This window comes from Gopherus flavomarginatus, chromosome 4 (assembly GCF_025201925.1).
Source record: "Gopherus flavomarginatus isolate rGopFla2 chromosome 4, rGopFla2.mat.asm, whole genome shotgun sequence".
NCBI classification, from domain to species: Eukaryota; Metazoa; Chordata; order Testudines; family Testudinidae; genus Gopherus; species Gopherus flavomarginatus.
In genome coordinates this window covers 37,331,560-37,353,933 of record NC_066620.1, presented here as the reverse complement: position 1 = coordinate 37,353,933, position 22,374 = coordinate 37,331,560, and the positions used below count along the sequence as shown (strand labels likewise).

Sequence of the window (22,374 nt, the reverse complement as noted above, 5' to 3'; positions counted from 1 at the left end):
ACTGTGCTAACTAGTGGGGGAGCCTGAAGCTATACTGCAGAGCAGAGCAGCTGGCAGAGTGGAGCAGCTGTGCGATGGGTGGAGCGGCCCACAGAGTGAGCGGAGCAGAGCAGTTTGCGGGGACAGCTGGAGCAGATCACTGGACACCTGGTGGAACAGAGCGGCTGGCGGAGCGGAGCAGTTTGTGAGGATGGCTGGAGGAGCAGAGTGGAGTGGCTGGTAGAGTGGAGCAGTTTGTGGAGAAGGCAGAAGCAGAACCCCATGGAGAGGCAGAGCAGTTGGCCCCAGACCATGTAAGGTGCCCCTTTCTACCCAGGCTGGTTGTGGGGGACCTCTGCAGATAGACTTTTGAACTCTGGGGCTGCACTGACCCAGGACAGAGACTTTTGGATTGTGGGACTTTTGGGACTGTGGGTGATGTGGGGGTTGCTGGACTCAAGAGCCCAGGGAAAAGGACACGGCCCAATTTCCTGGAGTGGGTCTTTGCTCACGGTTTGGTCTATGAACTCTAGTTGAAGTGTTTTCCCAATTTAATGCTTGTTGTTTATCTCATGTAATTAAACCTTTTCTGCTACACCAAGACTCTGTGCTTGTGAGACGGGAAGTATTGCCTCTTCGAGGTGCCCAGGGGTGTGTGTAAGATTTTCCCAGGTCACTGGGTGGGGTCTCGAGCTGGTTTTGCATTGTGTTATTGAAACGGAACCCCTGGATACTGAACCCGGGCCTTGTTGCTGCCAACTTAGAGGGGCAGAAGGGTTACACAAATAAAATAAAAGTTTTGAACAGAAGTTGATGGCACTCACAGGGGAAAGATTCCTGCTTGCAGAGTGGATTTTTTAAGTCAGATGTATTGGCTAAAATGGCTTGATTAGTCAATAACTCCCAGAGAGGCATTAATATTGTTCTGTGAGTGATATCAGGAACTCTTGCTCTGCGAAAAGTGTGGATAGGCCACCAGCTTTCAACAGCCTCTTACACAGTTTCCAGACTCTCTCATCATGTTCCTCAAAATCAGACTGGAACAATAGTGAAGTAGATAAAACAGTATTGCACACACACAAACTGAACAGTGGGCTGCATTCACCAGAAAGCAAGGTTAAAAAACAACAAAACAATAGCTATTTCAAACAAAGGCCCCAATCTCACACTAACTTAATTACATGGTTAACATTTTGCATCATGGGTAACTCCACTGAAGTCAGAGGCTACTCACACTCTGGAATATTAAGCACAAAGTCTTTGAAAGATCAGGGCCAAACTTTTTTTTTTTTTCTGAAGAGTGTGAAGCACTTGGGAATACTCCTGAAAAACAGCATTGGGGCCTTAGTGTGGAACTCTTTATAACATTGCCAGCAGCAGGCTGCTTATCACACAATCATTAATCTCTTCAAATAAAACTGGATCTATTCTTGTACATCTCAGCTTGGGGACGATTTTAGAATAAAATGCATAGCCTTAAGAAACAACAATAGCAAAAAATGCTTTTAGATATGCACAGTAGCTTAAATTCTTGATAGCTACAAAGACACACATTCATTTAACAGAGAGTGTTCTATTACTCCCTCTCCTGCCTATTAAATCCCTGCTGCCAGGCAGAATTTGCTCTGTATGAGCCAATAAGCTGCAATCACTTACAAATATACAGGATGGAAACAGTTTCTATTATTACTTCAGGTTATGACCTTAGACATGGCAAGAAGTAAATCTTCCTATCTTACCTCAGGCTAATTCAGCATAAAGTATATGAGACAAGAATTTACTGTTCAATTTGCAGCTTGCTTATTGAAGAGCAACATATTCATTTCAGGAGCAAGCTCTAATTTTAGATCAGGATTGAAGGTGCTATGAAAACAAGAATGCTGCAATGAACAGTAGGACTTTTCAAGATCAATCCAAGTATAGTTCTTGAACTACAGTACCCAAAAGATAAAAGGAACCATGGAAAAGGCTTTATTGCAGTAAACTGTACCCATTGCAGTGGTGAAATCGGACAATAGAAGCGAGGGACAACTGTTTTTCCAGGGATCACAGGGTATCATAAGTCAATGCCACATTAATTACAGTATGTTGCTTAGCCATGGGATATTTAGGGACTGTGATAAATGAAATGTGTCTGTGTGGGGGGAGGCAGGGAGGCTCCCTCTTATGAACACCTAGCCAGCAGCTATAAAATCCCTCTTAGTAGTTGCTGTCTAGTTGCTCTACCGGTAAAGGGATAAAAAGTCTCACTGCTATGCATAGGTAAAAGGAAATGAGTGGACACCTGGCCACAAGAGCCAATGGGAAGGCTAGAACTTTTTAAAATTGAAATAAACACTCTCCTTTTGTCTGTCTCTGATTGATCTCCAGGGAGAGGCAGATAGGGCTGTAGTTATGCTGTAGGAAGCTTGGGGCCAGGTATGAAAAATCCTCATTTGCATATATAGAAACTACTCATTTGAAACACAGATATGTAAGTAGATCAGGAAATGTCTAGGAAGATGCAATTAGGTTTATCTCTTTTTATTTCTTTATGGCTTGTGAACTCCTCTGTGCTAACCCCAAGTGCTTTTGTTTTGCTTGTAACCTTTAAGATGGACATAAAAAAAAAAACTATTCTTAATGCTTAATCCTTGGTTTTTTTTAATGTAGCAAAAGCCTAAATTCCCAGGTGTATTTTGTTTTTTTTAATTAATAAAATTTACCTTTGTTAAGAACATAATTGGATTTTTGCGTCTTAAGAGGTTTGTGCACATGTTGTTTAATTAGCTGATAGCAACAGCTAATTGCTTTTTTCTTTTCCTTCTTTCTCTGCTCTTCCTCGGACAGGGAGTGAAAGGGCTTGAGGGTACCTCACAGGAAGGAATTCCCAACTGTGCCTTTCTGGGTTCTCAAAGGAGTACTGCACTTGGGTAGTGCCAGCATCTACCAATCCAAGGTCAGTAAAAAGCTGTAACCTTTGGAGTTTAATACTAGCCTGGAGTGGCCAGTATTAATTCTTGAAGTCCTTGTGGGCCCCCACCTTCTGCACTCAATGTGCCAGAGTGGGGAATCAGCCTTGACAGGGACCAGTAGAAATATGCAGATAGAAACCTAGGCTCCTAGGTGCTTTTGAAAGTTCCAGTACTAACTCCCACTGATTTCCCACTAGGCATCTATCTGCATCTTTAGACAACTAAATTCCTTTAGAAATCTATTCCTTAATCCCTATAGGGTAAATCCTGCCTGGCTTCAGACAGAAGAAATCTGCAGGTGGCAATTGAACCACTGTCATTCCAAATGTGGCATACAGGAGTAGGGGAGGACACCCAGAAAGTCTGTGCTGTGCGCTGTACAAAGCCCTATGCCTAAGGGCTCTCTATAGGGCAGCACACTGGGTGTGGGTGGGGCCACAGGATCAACTGCTATATCTACTTTCTAGCATTCACTGTGGTAACAACATTGCATAAGGGCTCATGTAGATTCAGCCAGCTATTGGGATGCAGTAATCTTCATTGAGTGCTCTACAGCTGCTCAGACTGGGAGGAGGTGGCTTACTGTTTTCCACACCCAGCTACTTGGGTTGCGCATTGTGCTCAGCATTCCTCCTTGCAAACAATTTGGAGACAAAAACCCTGAAATCCAAAGTGGGTATACTATAGTGTGTAGGCCCCTTCTTTAGGCACACCTCCCTTAGGGACTTCCAGATAATTCCCCCTAAGTGCAGGGTGCCCTCTTAAAGTAACCTTTTCTCATCATGCTTTTCTAGGGATGGTTATTTATATTTAGCAGAGCCTAGCAGCTGCAGTACTATAGTAGCCATTTTGCAATTGTCTGCTTCTTTCTCCTTTAGCTAGTAAGTACCTGATTTGTTTTCTCCTCCTTGTTGCAGAGAAATTGGTGCATCCCACTAGGAATGAAATAATGCTATGTGGCCTCTTGGTCTTTATCAGTGGGTTAGCGTGACGAGTTCCTCCTGGGTGCCACCTGGAACTGGGGTATAATTGAGCCCCCTGACCCACCAGTCTGGGGTCTCTTTCACGTTGTACTGCTGTGACAAGCTGCAAAGCCTTCCAGCCTACACTCTCATCAGCATTCCTACAGGTAGGGACACACCCAGCTGAAGTTAAACGCAGGCTGTCTAGCCACCAGCTTCCCAGCCTGGGACCCCAGAGCATTACTGTCCTGCCCTGGTCAAATCTGGCCAGTATATGGGTTTAATACCTGGTTCACCTCTCCCTCAGCGTGAAGAGAAAAATGAACCCCTGTGGTAACCAAGCAGAAATTTTTCCCCAAGCACTCCAATCAAAGCTTACTGGTTTAGATTAAAACAAAACAAGTTTATTAACTACAAAATAGATTTTAAGTGATTATAAGTGAAAGCAAATGGATCAAAGCAGATTACCTAGCACAAACAAAAATGCAAACTAAGCTTATTATACTAGATAGATTAGATATGAATAGCAGATTCTCACCCTAACTGATGGTACAGGTGGACTTGTACATTCTTAAGCAGCAAGCTGCACTGTGTTACAGCTTAGAATCCCCAGGTGTTTCATACACAGGTTAGAAATCCCTTTAGCCTGGTACAAGCACTTCCCCCAGTTCAGTCTTTGTTCCTCAGGTGTTTCCAGGATTGTGTGGGGAGTAAAGAAGTACAGATGATGTCACTCCCTGCCTTATATAGCTTTTGCATATGGCGGGAACCCTTCATTCCAAAGCTTGGTTCCCAGACCCGTCTGTAGAAAAATATTGACATCCCAAGATGGAGTCCAACATCATGTGGCCTGGTCATATGTCCATGTAGCATCTGAGCAGCCATCAATCAGACTGTCTGTAGCGTTCTCAGGAAGGCTTACCAGGAAGGAGATAAGCTTCTCCTGAGGCCTATTGTTCTTTAATGGCCAATTATCCTGAATAGGCCCTTTACAACCAGCTATTTAGACTGAAATCTATCTTGTCTAGTGGGCATTATCCAGATATAACTACATTTGAAATACAGATACATAGTCAATATTTGTATCTTCAGATACAAAAGTGATACATGTGTACAAATAGGACAATAATCAGCAAATCATCACTTTGCCAATGATACCTCACATGACTTATCTTGCGTTATAGCATAATTATGATGCATTTTATCGTATCATAATAATAGCCTGATGAAGCATATGGGGTGCAGTGTCACAGTTAACACAAAGGTACAACCCCTGGACCTATGACAGTAGCACAAGTTAATTGCAAAGAAGGTACAAAAGCAGTCCAGTGCCTGCTGCTGCTGTGGCTGTTACATTCACACATTATCAGAGATGTAGGAAAATCAGGCACATCCCTTAGCTTCCTCTCAGAATTACTTCTCAAGCTAAGAGATGCTTCCTAGAATGGAGAAGGCACACCCCTTGGAGATACTTGGGAGACCTTGTCTACACTTGTGGTGGTGGGTAGGGCACATGTAGCTACATGCCACAGTGAAAGGCAGGCAGCATCCACACTTGTCTCTGTGATGCGAAGCTACACACGGCAGGAAAGGCTCCAGCAGCAGAGAGCTTCCAGAGCCTTTCCCTGCCACAGTGAAAGGCTCTGGAAGTGGGATGCTGCTGAAGCCTTTCCCTACTGCCTTCCCCCCACCAGAGTCTTTCACAATGGTGGGAATAGGCTCTGGCAGCAGGTAGGTAGGCAGTGATACACTACACTGCTAAAAATATCAATGTAGACATGGGAGGCATAGCTTGGGCATGTAGAGAGCTGCGTAGGGTATATCACCTAGGGTTCAGGCACGTAGGGCCTACTCACCTAAGCTGTTTCTTATCATCTACACTGCTATTTATACCTATGCTAGCTAGGCATGCAGTGTGCATACTGTATGCGCTGCTTAAGTGTATATGTACATTCATTCAGCCAGACAGCGTATTGTCACCCCTCTGCCTAGCTGTTGGGGCCTTGCAGGCCAGCTTCCTGTCGGAGAAGAAATCAGCGATACAGTCTGGGTATATTCTTAGTTCAATTTGTTTTATTTTATGTTGTATATACCAGTTCCCGAACAGCAGTGGTAAATAATCAACTCACCTCCTTCAGGAATCTCAGCCCAAACACTAATGCGAGGTTTCCAGGGAACACATCTGTCTCATGAACTGACTCTAGTTAGAGAGACTAAGGCAGAGGGCAAACTCCTCCAAGATGAAAGTGCCCGTCAAAGCTAACAGTGCATAATTTCTTCAAAGAAATTTCTTCACTGCTCACACACTAAAAGAACCTATAAGACTGTGTAACAGCTCCATCTGGTGACTCTTGCTGTCATGGTATAATTCCCCACTCTGAACCTTAGCGTCTAAAAGATGAGGTAGCAGCATGAATTCCTCTAAGCTTAATTACCAGCTTAGAACCTGTAGTGCTGCCACCAACCAGGAATTCCAGTGCCTGGTACACTCTGGTCCCCCCAAGACCCACACCCTCTGGATCTTAACACAAGGAAAGTAAACCCTTTCCCCCACCGTTGCCTCTCCCAGGCTTCCCCTCCCTGGGTTACCCTGGAAGATCACTGTGATTCAAACTCCTTGAATCCTAAACAGAGAGGAAAATGCACCTTCCCCCTCCTTCTCTCTCCCCCTCCCAGACTCACCCTGAGAGAGACAGTAATCCTAACAGAGAAATTAGCCTCTCTCCCCCTTCCCTCCTTTCTCCCCACCAATTCCCTGGTGAATCCAGACCCTGTCCCCTGGGGTTTCACACCAGAATAAAAAAAAAACAAACAAACAATCAGGTTCTTAAACAAGAAACTTTTAATTAAAGAGAGAACAACAGTAAAAATTATCTTTGTAAATTTAAAATGGAATAGGTACAGGGTCTTTCAGCTATAGACACTGGGAATACCCTCCCAGCCTAAGTATACAAGTACAAATTAAAATCCTTTCAGCAAAATATAAATTTGAACTCCTTCCAGCCAAATACACATTTGAACTCCTCCCAGCCAAATACACATTTGCAAATAAAGAAAACAACCATAAACCTAACTCGCTTCATTTACCTAGTACTCATTATTCTGAACTTATAAGAGCCTGTATCAGAGAGATTGGAGAGAAACCTGGTAGCACGTCTGGTCACTCTCAGAACCCAGAGTGAACAACCACCAAAAACTAACTGCACACACAAAAACTTCCCTCCCTCAAGATTTGAAAGTATCCTGTCTCCTGATTGGTCTTCTGGTCAGGTGACAACCAGGCTCACTGTTCTTGTTAACCCTTTCCAGGCAAAAGAGATATGAAGCACTTTTGTGCTATTAACTCTTACTTATCTGTTTATGACACCTGCCATAACAATATTAACAAAGTATCAAAATGTACCTATCTACAGATAAGGTGACCAGACAGCAACTGTGAAAAATCGGGACGGGGGTAGGGCTGGGGGTAATAAGAGCCTATATAAGAAAAAGACCCAAAACTCAGGACTGTCTCTATCAAAATCAGAACATCTGGTCACCCTATTTACAGATATCATTTTTATACAAATCATTCTTGCAGTACTGTTCTAGTATCATGACAACTGAACATCATCAATACAGTGTCCACAGTGATTTGTACATAACAGGATGACATAGACCTGTTTGCTAGATGTATCTGCAGCAGTCATGTGATTTGAACTCACTTCACTTTGCTCTCTGACCCTTCCTGTCTGACATACATGTGCAAACACCCCATCCTAACGGGTACTTATAATAAGTTAAGGTTCTCAAGTTTTACAGATCTGAAACTAGGTGCATAAAATTTGACAGACAAATTCAAAATTGGACCACTAACTTTGGCAGCCTAGTTTTAAAATGAATAACAATAAAGTAATATTTTAGCACCTCTAGAGTGATTTAAATCTTGAAAGCACTGTGCAAATATGAACTTGGTCCTGACCAAAACCAAAATTCAGCTGGATTTCAGTTTTTGAAAATATGTATCAATACTTTATGGAGGAAAAACTGAAAAAAGCATGAAAGTTTTTAAAAAAACCCCACCAATCCAATAATAGAAATGTCAGGAAATGTTCATTCAGAAAAGGCAAATCTTCAAAACATAAAATAAAACAAACACTGGGAAATATGGAAATGCAAAGTTCAGGTATCCCAAGCAATTTACAAAGCGTGGACCACTCTATTCTAATCTGGTCTTTGGTGAAGCAGTATGATAACCTAGAGTCAAGCGCCAGCCTAGAGTCAAGACACCCAATACACAATACTACAGTCAGATCTTGCAGCTGTGCATAGCCCCACTGATGTCACAGGGCTCTAGTGGGTGTAAGGATTAAGGACTTCAGCCCTGACCCTGCAAAGAGAACTGTGGATTCAGGCTTTGAATTCCAAGCCACTGTGTGAATTCGGGCAACTCATTGAACCTCTTTGTGTCTCAATTTCCCTATCTGTAAAAATAGTGACAATGATACTGACCCTCCCTTATAAGGTGCTTTGAGATCTACAGGTGAAAAGCTCAATATTATTGCTAGATATTATTTCTATTTTAAAAGTCCAATATCATTCTGTTATTTTGAATACAGTCATGAATAACTTCTAAATATGCTGTTCCATTTCTTTAAAATGGTTAAGATACTAGTTTTCATCCAGATCTTTAGGGAAAGAAACAGATTTGAAGATAGTTTGGATTTGGCTGACACACTTAGAGGGGAGTGACAAAAAAGTCTTAAAAGATTTTTTCCAAATGTGATTTACAGGTGTTGAAGAGTTAGCTATATCTCAAAAACTGCTTCTCCTGGCTTTCTTAAATGTGACTAAAACAGCCTTCTCAATCCACATGTACAAAATTGAAGACAGGATTACTTTTGAGTATTTTAAGGAGCTAATATTAAGTAAGTGGGCCCAGGGTCTCTTCATAGGCAGAAACATTTTTAAAAGTTCAACAAGCCACTGGAAAAACTATTATGTGGAAAAAGTAACATATGATATCATTTTTAACTAGTAGATGAGGCCATAAAATAGCAGACAAGGCAGCCATTTGATTCCACACATCTTTACTTAATCAATGTTGAATTTGTATAGTGACACTTCAGTGAATTTACTGTCCCAAAAGAATGCCTTTGAGTATTGCATCATCGCTAACCTTTAGTCCCTTTGAATACATTATAATTTTGACACCTAGATATAATGTTCTGAAACATGACCATCTTGTAGAAAGTTAAAGGCATACAACCTATCTAGAGGTACTGAGCACCAGGGCTGGCTCTAGGCACCAGCATTCCAAGCATGTGCTTGGGGCGGCTCTTCCCAAGGGGCGGCACTCTGGCCCTTTGGGGGCAGCTCTTCCCAAGGGGCGGCACTCTGGTTTTTTTGGTTGTTGTTTTTCGCTTGAGGCAGCAAAAAACCTGGATCTGGCCCTGCTGAGCACTTGCAGCTTTCATTGCTCAGCATCTCTGACAATCAGGCCACTATAGTCTGTCTTGTCTTCCTAGTATTGCTCTTAGGTACTACAGTGATAAATGCAGGTAGACAGAAATAAAATAGACCCAATTTAATTGCAACTCACACAATCTAAGGCACCCTGCCTATTTCCTACCGAGGGCTCAAGGCACGAACCGGTCAATTTAGGCCTACATAATATTCCTGCCATAAAGTTCTTATTATTTATTCCACACAGTTTTGTCTGCAAATCAAAAATATATTAGCTGCTAGTTGTTGGTTTTTTTTAAATCACATGATTAGACTCACAGTAAATAAACTGATATGCATGCATTTTGATAGCAGTCTATCCAGTCCCATCACCATCTCTCTCTCTCTCACACACACACCCCTTTGACATGTACACTTTGTGCAGGTTTACACTGAGGTTTCATGCTTTCTATATGTGTATCTATATCTCCTCAATATATGTTCCATTCTATGCATCCAAAGAAGTGGGCTGTAGCCCACGAAAGCTTATGCTCAAATAAATTTGTTAATCTCTAAGGTGCCACAAGTACTCCTGTTCTTCATATGGTGTTAGGCTGTCTGGAAATGAGAAGATTTGGATTCTAGCAATTGAATGTTTCTATGAAATATTGTGGTTTCTGATTTGTGTGACTCCTACATATATTTGCTTAATGACTTTTCTGAAATGAGATTAAATTGCTTGCAGGAGAAATTTGTTAAAGTAGCTTTATCCGTTGCTGTACTTTACATGACCTTGGATTGAATCAAAGAATCAGTGCCAAGTCTCGGGGGATGAGAAAATTGCATCTGGGGCCATACTTTCAGTCAGTGGAACATAGGATACAACCACAAACCCCCTCATTCAGGTTTACACTGGCATTTACATGTGCAATCAGGCAAGTGAAGAAGTGAGTAGTTAAACATCTGTCTGCATGTGTAAACTGGACTCTTACAGATGCAGGAGAGTGTGTGTGCAACTCTGCATATGCCTGGGGTTGAAAATTTGCTAAGGTCAAACAGGCTTTGAGGAAAATGTTGACTGGTTTCATGGACTGGATCTCCAAATCATACTGAGTTAAGTAATAGCTGTTGGCAGTCCTTTTTAATATTTTGCCCCAACTGTTAACTACCATCAGACCTTTATCTAAATCGTCTTACTAGTAATATACAATGATCAGAAAGTTGAAAAAGCTACTAGGGGGGAAGCTGTTCTAGACTTGATTTTAACAAATAGGGAGGAACTCGTTGAGAATTTGAAAGTAGAAGGAAGCTTGGGTGAAAGTGATCATGAAATCATAGAGTTTGCAATTCTAAGGAAGAGTAGAAGGGAGTACAGCAAAATAGAGAATCGATTTCAGGAAGGCGGATTTTGGTAAGCTCAGAGAGCTGATAGGGAAGGTCCCATGGGAATCAAGACTGAGGGGAAAAACAACTGAGGAGAGTTGGCAGTTTTTCAAAGGGACGCTATTAAGGGCCCAAAAGCAAGCTATTCTGATGGTTAGGAAAGATAGAAAATGTGGCAAAAGACCACCTTGGCTTAACCACGAGATCTTGCGTGACCTACAAAATAAAAAGGCGTCTCATAAAAAATGGAAACTAGGTCAGATTACAAAGGACGAATATAGGCAAATAACACAGGAATGCAGAGGCAAGATTAGAAAGGCAAAGGCACAAAATGAGCTCAAACTAGCTATGGGAATAAAGGGAAACAAGATGACTTTTTATCAATACATTAGAAGCAAGAGGAAGACCAAGGACAGGGTAGGCCCACTGCTCAGTGAGGAGGGGGAAACAGTAACGGGAGACTTGGAAATGGCAGAGATGCTTAATGACTTCTTTGTTTTGGTCTTCACTGAGAAGTCTGAAGGAATGTCCAATATAGTGAATGCTTACGGGAAGAGGGTAGGTTTAGAAGATAAAATAAAAAAAGAGCAAGTAAAAAATCACATAGAAAAGTTAGATGCCTGCAAGTCACCAGGGCCTGATGAAATGCATCCTAAAATACTCAAGGAGCTAATAGAGGAGGTATCTGAGCCTCTAGCTATTATCTTTGGGAAATCATGGGAGATGGGGGAGATTCCAGAAGACTGGAAGGGGGAAAATATAGTGCCCATCTATAAAAAGGGAAATAAAAACAACCCAGGAAACTACAGACCAGTTAGTTTAACTTCTGTGCCAGGGAAGATAATGGAGCAGGTAATTAAAGAAATCATCTGCAAACACTTGGAAGGTGGTAAGGTGATAGGGAATAGCCAGCATGGATTTGTAAAGAACAAATCGTGTCAAACTAATCTGATAGCATTCTTTGATAGGATAACGAGCCTTGTGGATAAGGAGAAGCGGTGGATGTGATATACCTAGACTTTAGTAAGGCATTTGATACGGTCTCGCATGATATTCTTATAGATAAACTAGGAAAGTACAATTTAAATAGGGCTACTATAAGGTGGGTGCATAACTGGCTGGATAACCGTACTCAGAGTAGTTATTAATGGCTCCCAATCCTGCTGGAAAGGTATAACAAGTGGGGTTCCGCAGGGGTCTGTTTTGGGACCAGCTCTGTTCAATATCTTCATCAACTATTTAGATGTTGGCATAGAAAGTACGCTTATTAAGTTTGCGGACGATACCAAACTGGGAGGGATTGCAACTGCTTTGGAGGACAGGGTCAAAATTCAAAATGATCTGGACAAATTGGAGAAATGGTCTGAGGTAAACAGGATGAAGTTCAATAAAGATAAATGCAAAGTGCTCCACTTAGGAAGGAACAATCAGTTTCACACATACAGAATGGGAAGAGACTGTCTAGGAAGGAGTATGGCAGAAAGATCTAGGGGTCATAGTAGACCACAAGCTTAATATGAGTCAACAGTGTGATACTGTTGCAAAAAAAGCAAACGTGATTCTGGGATGCATTAACAGGTGTGTTGTAAACAAGACACAAGAAGTCATTCTTCCGCTTTACTCTGCGCTCGTTAGGCCTCAACTGGAGTATTGTGTCCAGTTCTGGGCACCGCATTTCAAGAAAGATGTGGAGAAATTGGAGAGGGTCCAGAGAAGAGCAACAAGAATGATTAAAGGTCTTGAGAACATGACCTATGAAGGAAGGCTGAAGGAATTGGGTTTGTTTAGTTTGGAAAAGAGAAGACTGAGAGGGGACATGATAGCAGTTTTCAGGTATCTAAAAGGGTGTCATCAGGAGGAGGGAGAAAACTTGTTCACCTTAGCCTCCAATGATAGAACAAGAAGCAATAGGCTTAAACTGCAGCAAGGGAGATTTAGGTTGGACTTTAGGAAAAAGTTCCTAACTGTCAGGGTAGTTAAACACTGGAATAGATTGCCTAGGGAAGTTGTGGAATCTCCATCTCTGGAGATATTTAAGAGTAGGTTAGATAAATGTCTATTAGGGATAGTCTAGACAGTATTTGGTACTGCCATGAGGGCAGGGGACTGGACTCGATGACCTCTCGAGGTCCCTTCCAGTCCTAGAGTCTATGAGTCTATGAATCACTAGGTCCAGAAGGTATCTAAATCAAATTATTTCTGTGTCTGCTTTTAGGAACTTTGTAAAAGTACAGTCTTATAAGGATACATTTCACTAATTCTATTTATTGAATCAGATATATATAGAGAATAATACAATTCTAAAATTTGAGTTGTTGCACTCTTGTATCCTAAAAATAATTAAATTGATTTAAACCAAATTAATAAAATACTTGCTTCTAAGATGACATGGTTTGTGCCACATCTGAGTCCAGAAATTTGAGGGACAAACTTATAAACCTTTTACATGTGTGTTTTTTTAAAGGAAATGTTCAGAGACAGACTGTAATGGCATTCACGGGTACCATTATAATTACTATTCTGTTCTGCATTTCCATGAGTTACAATTTTGTCCTCCATTATGTTCCAGGTGTCTCAGGCATTTACGTGTGTTAAAGGAGAGAGCTGTATTAATGCTTATGTCTCACGAAATAAATATTATGCTCTTCATGCAACTATATGCATCTGGGGACGGTTTCAGCTATAAAAGGCTACATAACTGTCAGCTATAAACAAATAGTCCAATAACACAAGCACTTTTGTATCAGGCATGGTACTTACTACTGTGAATAGCCCTATTGAAATCAATGGGATTACCTGGAGTAATACACAGTAGAGCTCCCATTGACTGCAATGGGCATACCATGCATAGTGCTTGCAGAATCAGGCTATCAATGTTCAGCATTGTACACTAGCCTAAACTAACACCAATAATTAAACTGCAGCGTTTAAGGAAAAATTCAAGTCCCCAGTGGAACACTCTGCTGTTTCTCCATATGAGGCAGCATTATTGCTGGCCTGACTAATGTGAGCAGGGATCATTTTCTGAGAACTGTGCTGTTGTACAAGTATCTCCAGGTATCTACTGTACAGCTTGGTTCCCCCACCAATAGAGCCCTGTGCGGATACAAAACTTGTATTCGCATCCGATCCATGATCCACAAAAGTTGTCCGCTGATATCTCCGTATCCATGGATGCAGATATCCACAGGTATCTGTGGATTTGTAGGGCTCTACTAACAACTCCACAGGACATCGCACAGCAGTAACGCCAAGTGCCCACACCCAAACACCCACCTCCCACTTCTTCCCCAAGACCTTCTGTCCCACCACTGCTCCACCCCTCCGTACCCAGGAGGCTACAATCCTAGGCCCTTGTATGCAGTTCTGCACTCTCAGTGGGAGGGCTCAGACACCCCTATGCAGCTGCAGTGGCCCTAATGCACGCAGGTCCAGCAGGACAGACAATGGCAACTACTCTCTTTGAAGCACCCACCCTTGCCACCCACTAGTTTAAAGTGCAACCACACCTCTTCCAAAATAGGGCTTGGCTCACTCCCTTCTGGGAGTTGTAGTTTACCTCCTCTGTCCAAGCAAGCTGGGGACTGCAACTCCTAGCATGCCCAGGGGCTATTACCACATATTGCAGTCCGCTGCTGTGTGATTCAGAGAGCCGAGCTGGAGCCTCAGGGGAGGCTGACAGCCACTCTGTTCAGGGGAGTGTGTGCTGCAGAGCCCTGCATGAATACAAAATTTGTATCTGCATTCAAGCTGCGATCTGCAAAAATGGTCCACAGATATAAAGTGGATATCCGCATATTTGCAGGGCTCTATTCATTAGAGCAGGGAATAATGATGCTTAGTTTCTTTTAAACCATTTTAAGATCTACAAATGAAAAGTGCTATATAAATGTTAAATATTGTTCCTCCATCTTGAATCCTAGCAGATGGTGAGGCATCTTCAATTTACAGGGACAGTACTCCAAAGATACAAAACTAGCCACATATCCTGTTAGCATCAACCAGGTTTCAATATCATGGCACCTAACTCATTTCTATCTCTAGCATGGCCTTAAAAGCTACACAGATATGTTGCAACTGAAGTGAAAATGGTAAAGAATGAAGAAATTCATGGCACAGCAAAGCAAGCCCACACAAGTCAGTTACCATGACGCAACACAACTGGACATTCAAACACAATAGGCACAAATTAAGAGCTCACGAAAAATACGATTTTACTAGAAATGGCCATGATCAGTCAGTGGTGGCGCAAATCCCCTCTGAGAGGATGATTTTTTAAACTGTTTTTCAGTGTCCCTGAAACAGTACAGTGCTTAGGCCATTCTGATAACATTGCCAGCTTGCCCTGCTTTAATAATCTACTTGTAAAAACTCAATGGGTCAGATGATTTGGGTTTTTATTTCAATTGCTTTGGAGAACATTCATAGTTGCAGGTGCATAATAAGTTTTTCTTATTGCTGTTTTAAAACAGTTAAAAAGCTCTTTTACCCAAGGGGGAGGTAAAGTTTGTATTAGCGTGTCTGTGATGATAATTAATGAGCTCCACAACCAGCACCAAGAAAGATCCTGAATGAGATTTTCAAAAGTGACTAGTGATTTTGGATACCTTTGTGTTTGGGGCTCAGCTTGACACACCTTAAACAGGGACCTGATTTTCAGAAAATGTCGAGTACCAAGGCTTTTTATCTGGATCTGACTGATACTGATGCATGCAGAGGGCTCTGGGACAGACTCCCAATGGTCAGTGCAGGTGACAGGGACCGGCTGGAGCTACCTCTCACTGTGGCCGAGCTCTCAGAAGCCCTCCATCTCATGCCCACTAATAAATCTCTGGGCATAGATGGGCTGACCATGGAGTTCTACCAGGCCTTCTGGAATGTCCTCAGCCTGGACCTTGTTGTCTGGCCAACTTCTTAAAGAGTGGCATGCTCCCCGTTGTGCAGGTGAGCCGTGCTCACCTTGCTACTGAAGAAAGGGGACCTCTGCGACCTTAGGAATTGGCGTCCCATCTCTCTCCTCAGCATGGACTACAAAGTCATACCGAAGGCCATCTTGCTGCAACTGGGGTCTGTATTGTTGGACTTGGTCCACCTCGACCAGACCTATACCATCCTGGGCCGTACCATCTTCGATAACCTTTATTTGGTCCAGGACCTCATCAAGCTTTGGTGTAGGGATGGTCTATCATTCGCCCTCCTGTCCCTGGACCAGGAGAAGTCATTTGACAGGGTGGATGACAGGTATCTCCTGGGCACTCTGGGGGAGTTTGGCTTTGGGCCCCAGTTTGTGGATTTTCTCCAGGTGTTGGACACCTCCGTGGAGCGTTTGGTCAGCTCAACTGGACCCTGACCGGACCTGTCAGCTTTGGGCGAGGGGTACATCAGATGTCCGCTGTCTGGCCAGCTGCACACTCTAGCCATCGAGTCCTTCCTCCATCTCCTCCATAGGAGGAGGACGGGGTTGGTGCTCTGTGAGTCGGAGTTCCAGGTTGTCCTATCAGTGTATGCTGATGATTGGGTCCTGGACCATGAGGAGCACAGCAATCTGGTGCAGGTGGAGGCTTACCAGGCAATTTACTAAATGGCCTTCTCTGCCCAGGTTCCCTGCCACCTGCTCTTCAAGCCATTCCATGGAGTGCTGTTCCACTGCTCTATCTCAGCATTTACCTTTCTGCCACACATCCTTCTCTGCTGGAGAACTGACAAGATTTGGAGGGCACACAACTAAATTTAGAGGCAGATAAAATTGCTATTAAAAGATTGATGAAGCCATGTGCAGTTTCTAATTCTATTAGAGGAACCAAGATGAAAAACCTGTGTTGGATCTACATCTCCTCTGCTTGGCTTCAGCCAGTTAACCCAGTCTTGTCTTCTCTTAGCTGGAAGGGCTGTGGTCAGATCATTAGCTGACATGTGGTAGCTGTGCACAAGGTTCATTCAATTTGCTCAGTATTTCAAAAGTTTCCCTCTGTGGTAACTGGCATACAACTGTTCTCTGCCCCTAACGTTTTTCTGTTTGGAAAGCTGCTCTCTGTTTCTTTGACTAGTCCCTATCTGATTCCCTGGGCCTGATTCAGTGAGTGAGAAATGGTGCCAGATCTGAATTGTAACATTTTATCCTCACTCTGCACTGATGTTCATGAATATGCAAGATGTAGCACAATAATAATAATTGGAGATATACCAATCTCCTACAACTGGAAGGGACCTTGAAAGGTCATTGAGTCCAGCCCCATGCCTTCACTAGCAGGACCAATTTTTGCCCCAGATCCCTAAGTGGCCCCCTCAAGGATTGAACTCACAACCTTGGGTTTAGCAGGCTAGTGCTCAAACTACTGAGCTATCCCTCCCCCCAATAGTTAGTCAGGGCCTCAGTGGGCTTCTGATTATGGCAGCTACAAATCCAATTACCTGTAAATAGCAACTAACAACTTTACCCTGCACACTGGATATCTCTGTGCTTGGAACACAGACTTAATGGTGCCAGGGCTCCAGGCCTGGCAATTCAGAGCCCCGGCACCTCTGGGCCTGTCCTGTCCGTTATGAAAGTAAAACAAATTGCTTGAGTCCCAGCACCTCTTTCATTACACATTAAGCACTGTTGGATCATTCTAGTAATGGAGAAACTGTGCGCTTTTTGGAATGAAAAATATGCTGAACATATCATGGTCTGGACTCAAGCACACTGAAAGAGAAGGATCAACTGGCCACAAATCTCTGTATGTTCCCCCACATTAATTAAAAATTTAATCAGTCCTTGTCTATTACAAACTCAAGTAGATTTCTCTTCTGTAGCCCAGTCCAATCAATGGTGGGTTAGTGTATTTTGTCTGGTTGAGTGTTTTATGCATTTTAATTGTATGTTGTTTGTTCTATATTTTGTGCATTGATTAAAACTACATTGCTGCTACTTCCCTAGAAATAGTAACAATGCATCTCAGGATTTACATGCATGTAGTAGTAACTGTTTGATTTATAAATAAATATGTTTATTTCTTTTCTTATGTTAATAAAAAAATTGAATTGAAAAGCCTTGAAAAATGTTCAGGCAAATATACAAAAACACGAACAATAATACAATCTCATGAAGATCTTGGAAAAATGAATGTGAACTAGTTGGGGTAAAAAACATTGTTCTGTAGATTGAAAACTGGCTTAAAGGCCATAAACATTGATTGTAGTGTACTCACACTATGGATGAATTTGGCTGTTGGACTGTAAATAGAATGGTGAATGACTAAAGAAGAGAGTGAGTTCCTGCAATATCTGGCAGCAAGGCAAGATGACAACAGCATAGCAGAAGGGACTATTGGCCTCCAGACTCTTTACGGAGATTCTACAGTGAATGATGTATTACTTAGGGAGTATGATAGTTTATTTTGTTTGTTACTGTTCTGAACCTTTGTATACCCCTTGCACAGGTGTGAATAATGACACAAGGGGCAAGGCAATGGAGAATCAGACCCTCCATATCTTGCCTTAAAATTAGGCACTAACGTTTTAAAGTTGTAGTACAAAATAAGGCCCTAATTCTGCAAACAATTAGCCAAGTGAATAACTTTATTCATGGAGAACAATGCCATTCAACTCCACAATACTACTTACATGGGTAAAGTTACTCACATGCATAAATGTTTGCAGGATCGTTTTTTGAAGGAGCAACCCCCAGAGAGACCAACAAAATGAGTATCAGGCATGAAATTTGTTATAAAAATATGTGAACCTGCATCTCCATAACTGAAAGGCCGAAAGAACTCAAGAGTGATACATATATAGTAAAACACAGTAGAGTGAATAAGGGAACTTAAGAACACCTTTATGAACCAATCAAAATGCCGAGAGCTTGGATCATTGGTTTAGAAGTGATAGTGAAGTATATCTCGGGCAAATTTCTGAATGTTCCTTTCTACATTTTCTTTCTCCCTGTAGAAAGGAACATGCAAAACCATAAATTAGCAATTCAACTGTAAATGAGCTACGGTATTTACAATATATGGATTGAAACATATATTGAAATTCCTCTTCCATACTTTTGGTGGAGAGAAATCAAAAACAAAAACCACACACCACACACAACCACCTGTGGCCAGTATAGTTAAGGACAATAGGAAGGAGTTTAAGTATACTGGGAACCAAAGGAGTTCTAACAGGTATTGGTCTATTACTAGATAGAAATGATGGGATTATTAAAAATGCAAAAGTATTCAATTACTATTTTTGTTCTGTATTTGGGAATAAACAGATGATGTAGTCATCATATGATGATGATAACACTCTTCCTGGGCTATTAGCATATCAGAAAGATGTTAAACAGCAGTTACTAAAGTATAAATCAGCAGGTCCAGAGAACTTGCATCTGAGATTTCTCCAAGAGCTGACTGGTGAGCTTGCTGAACCATTAATGTTGATTTTCAATAAGCCTTAGAACACTGGGAAGCTCCAGAAGACTGGAAGAAAGCTAATTCCAGTGGATGTTTGTGGCACTCTGTACCTCAGAGTAGCACCCTTGCACACCTATATTCGCCATGGAGACGGGGATATGATTATGATGTTTTGTACAAAGTGTGCCTTGTGAGATATCATTTTAAAAGTCTTGAACAATTGAACATTCTGTAACCCTTCTGCCAGATGGAGCCAGCAGCAACCAGGACTGTTTTCAGTATCTAGGGGTGTTCCTTTCCATTGATGCAACACAGAACCAGCTTGAGCCCCGCCCAGTAACCTTGGAAAATTACGCACCACCCATGAGCGGACTTTAATGGCTACACCAGAACCCGACCCTGAAACCTCACCACTCATGAGGAAGACTGATGAGCATGATGCCCTCTTTTTTTCTGCTCACCCTGGAAGAGGAAGGTAACTGTAGCTCATGGGAGTTGCCAGCAGACAAGTTGAACAGAAAAGACGTTGCACAGGTAAAGGAACAATTAAGAAGCGAGGGTCAAGAATGGGGTGTAATGGGTTGGACCTGAACCAGGGTTACATAAATTTAAAAAACAAACAAAAAAAAAGAGGCATGAGCTTACAGTATTTTCTTTTCTGAAAATCTCTTGACAGCTCAACAAATGTCTTTGTAGAGGCCCTGGAGGCCCTGGCTGGCATTGCATCAGACAGTGAAGATAAATCAGGTCCAACACTGGTACCAGGGGTGGCTCTAGACATTTTGCTGCTCCAAGCATGGCAGCATTCCATGGGGGGCGCTCTGCCGGTTGCCGGTCCTGCTGCTCCGGTGGACCTCCCGCAGGTGTGCCTGCGGAGGGTCCGCTGGTCCTGAGGCTCCACCGAAGCCATGGGACCAGTGGACTCTCCGCAGGCATACCTGCGGGAGGTCCGCCAAAGCCGCGGGACCAATGGACCCTCCGCAGGCACGCCTGCGGGAGGTCCACCGGAGCTATCTGCCCCCCGCCGCCCTCCTGTTGACTGGCAGAGCACCCCCCCATAGCATGTCACCCCAAGCACATGCTTGGCATGCTGGGGCCTGGAGCTGCCCCTGACTGGTACAAATCATTGATGAGGACACCAAGGATGATGGCTATTTGAAATTAAGGAGGACCCTTGGCATGGAACTAACAGAGCCAGTGTCACATCATAAGCTTAAAAAAGTCATGGAAGTCTATTGTCTGTGCTGCTGTTTATGCTGTCCTTATTCACTACCTTAGGGAGAAGCTTTTCAAAGATGGTGATGGCTGTATCATAAGAACCAGCACCATGACTGTGTGACTTGGACTTCAGAGATATATGCTTCAAGCTCTGGGTGCTGACCTGTGTTTAGAAAGGTTATTAAATGCTGTTATTGCCATAGGTTATGCTTCACGATGTCTGAGCCTAACCCAGGAAAATTTTGCACAAAGAGTGACCTTGGTAAATGCTGTGCAAAGTACTCGAGCCCCTGACAGTGTTTTAAAGAAAATGACCAAACTGGAGGATACCGCTTAGCACGTTATATTGACCATCTGGTCTGCACAAAAAAAGGTTACAGAATCTTGCTTAGGAAAAAGACTACACCTCTACCTGGATATAATGCTGTCCTCAGGAGCAAAAAAAAATCTTACCGCATTGCAGGTGAAACCATGTTCTCGAACTTGCTTTGATCTGCCGGAGTGCGCACCCCCCTCCCCCCGAGCACTGATTTACCGCGTTATATTCGAATTCGTGTTATATCAGGTCACGTTATATCTGGGTAAGATACAATTGCAAGAAATTTAAAAGGATTATGTTAGAGAATGGGGGAAACAATCATGTGATATAAAAGTTGGTAGCTATAAATAAAAAATATCTATTGAAAAGGGCTTTGTGATTATCTATGTTTCTGTTAGAAGGTCTGTGTGGCCCTTAAGATAAAAGTTTTTGATGAAGCATCTTGGTTTGTTTTCAAGGGGCTGTATGTCTTTTAAACAAAAAGTTTGTGCAAATCCAGCTCTTGTGTCTTTGTGTAAAGAGACCTAGGCTATGTCTACACTTGTCACTTAAAGTGCAAAATGTCCCTTTTTTGTGCTAAAACCGCTGGAGCGTCTACACCTGTTAATGACTTTTTGCAGTGAAACTCAGAAGTTTCACCACAAAAAGAAAACCTCCTTCATGAGAGACACACAGTTCTTTCCGCTGATCTTTTTGCACTGTTGTGAAAGTGAAGACACATTCTACCAGTGTAAACACCTTTTGGCCTCCGGAGGATATCCCACAGTTCCAAAAGTGACCACTCTGGCCAGTATCTCCACTGCTCTGACGCCAGGTAAACGGACATCCTCCCCTCCCCCTGCAAGCCCTGGGAAGTTTGAAACTCCCTTTCCCTTTGCTTGTAGATGTGGCTGGAAAAGCAGCCAGATTGAAAGGGGGTTAAAAAAATGCCACGAAAGAAACAAGGAAGCAGTGGGGCTGCTGGGACATGAAGCAGGGCAGCATGGGGCACTGAGCAAGGACCAGAATGCCTTCCACTCACCCCCACCCCCTTCCCACAAGACCTATCCAGAGAGATGCACTGTGGGATAGCTGCCCTCGAGCGCTGCTCTCATGGACGATGGAAGTGCTGGTAGTGTGAACACTGACGCCTGAGGAATCACGTGAGTACACAAACCAGCGCTTTTCTTTCATTGGTTCCCTGTCACTGGTGAAACTTACAGCACAGAAATTCTGCAAGTGTAGACATACCCCTACTTGCAGCAGAAAGCTGAAATGTGTGTAGTCAAATCCTGAGTGGGATGGGGGTATGGTCAAAAAACAAAAAAAAAAGTGTGATGTTTGAGACATGTTCAGGGGTGAAAGTAACTTACAGGACTTACTGGTTCTGCCAGAGTCCTGAGGGGGGCGTGACCTCATCTGGAAGAGGCGTGGCCTCAAGCAGAAGAGGCGGGGCCTCTCAAGATTTAAAGGCCCTGGGGCACCGGCTGTGGCTGGGACCGCAGGGCCTTTAAATCAATCAGGGGCTCCCAGCTGAAGAGGTGACTGGGAGTCCACTGGGGCTCAGGGGCAAATTAAAGGGCCCAGGCCTACGGCCGCCAGGGGGAACCCCAAGCTTTGCTGGGCTGGGAGCCGTGGGTGGGATTCAAAGGGCTCCAGGCTGCCCGTGGCCGCGGGGATCCCTGAGCCCTTTAAATCCCGGCCCCAGTCCGGCCGCCAGAACTGCGGGCAAGATTTAAAGGGCTCTGGGCTGCCTGCAGCAGTGGGGAGCTCTG

At 43.1% G+C, this 22,374-nt stretch overlaps 1 long non-coding RNA gene across 1 annotated transcript; it reads left to right on the top strand.

Moving 5' to 3' along the window:
- The first annotated feature begins 1,688 nt into the window (after positions 1-1,688).
- Positions 1,689-22,068, top strand: LOC127050251 (uncharacterized). Its single transcript, XR_007774170.1, has 5 exons — positions 1,689-2,041; positions 2,813-2,917; positions 3,851-4,062; positions 19,331-19,617; positions 20,362-22,068. It is a non-coding gene; the product is annotated as an uncharacterized LOC127050251 (long non-coding RNA).
- Positions 22,069-22,374: the final 306 nt, after the last annotated feature.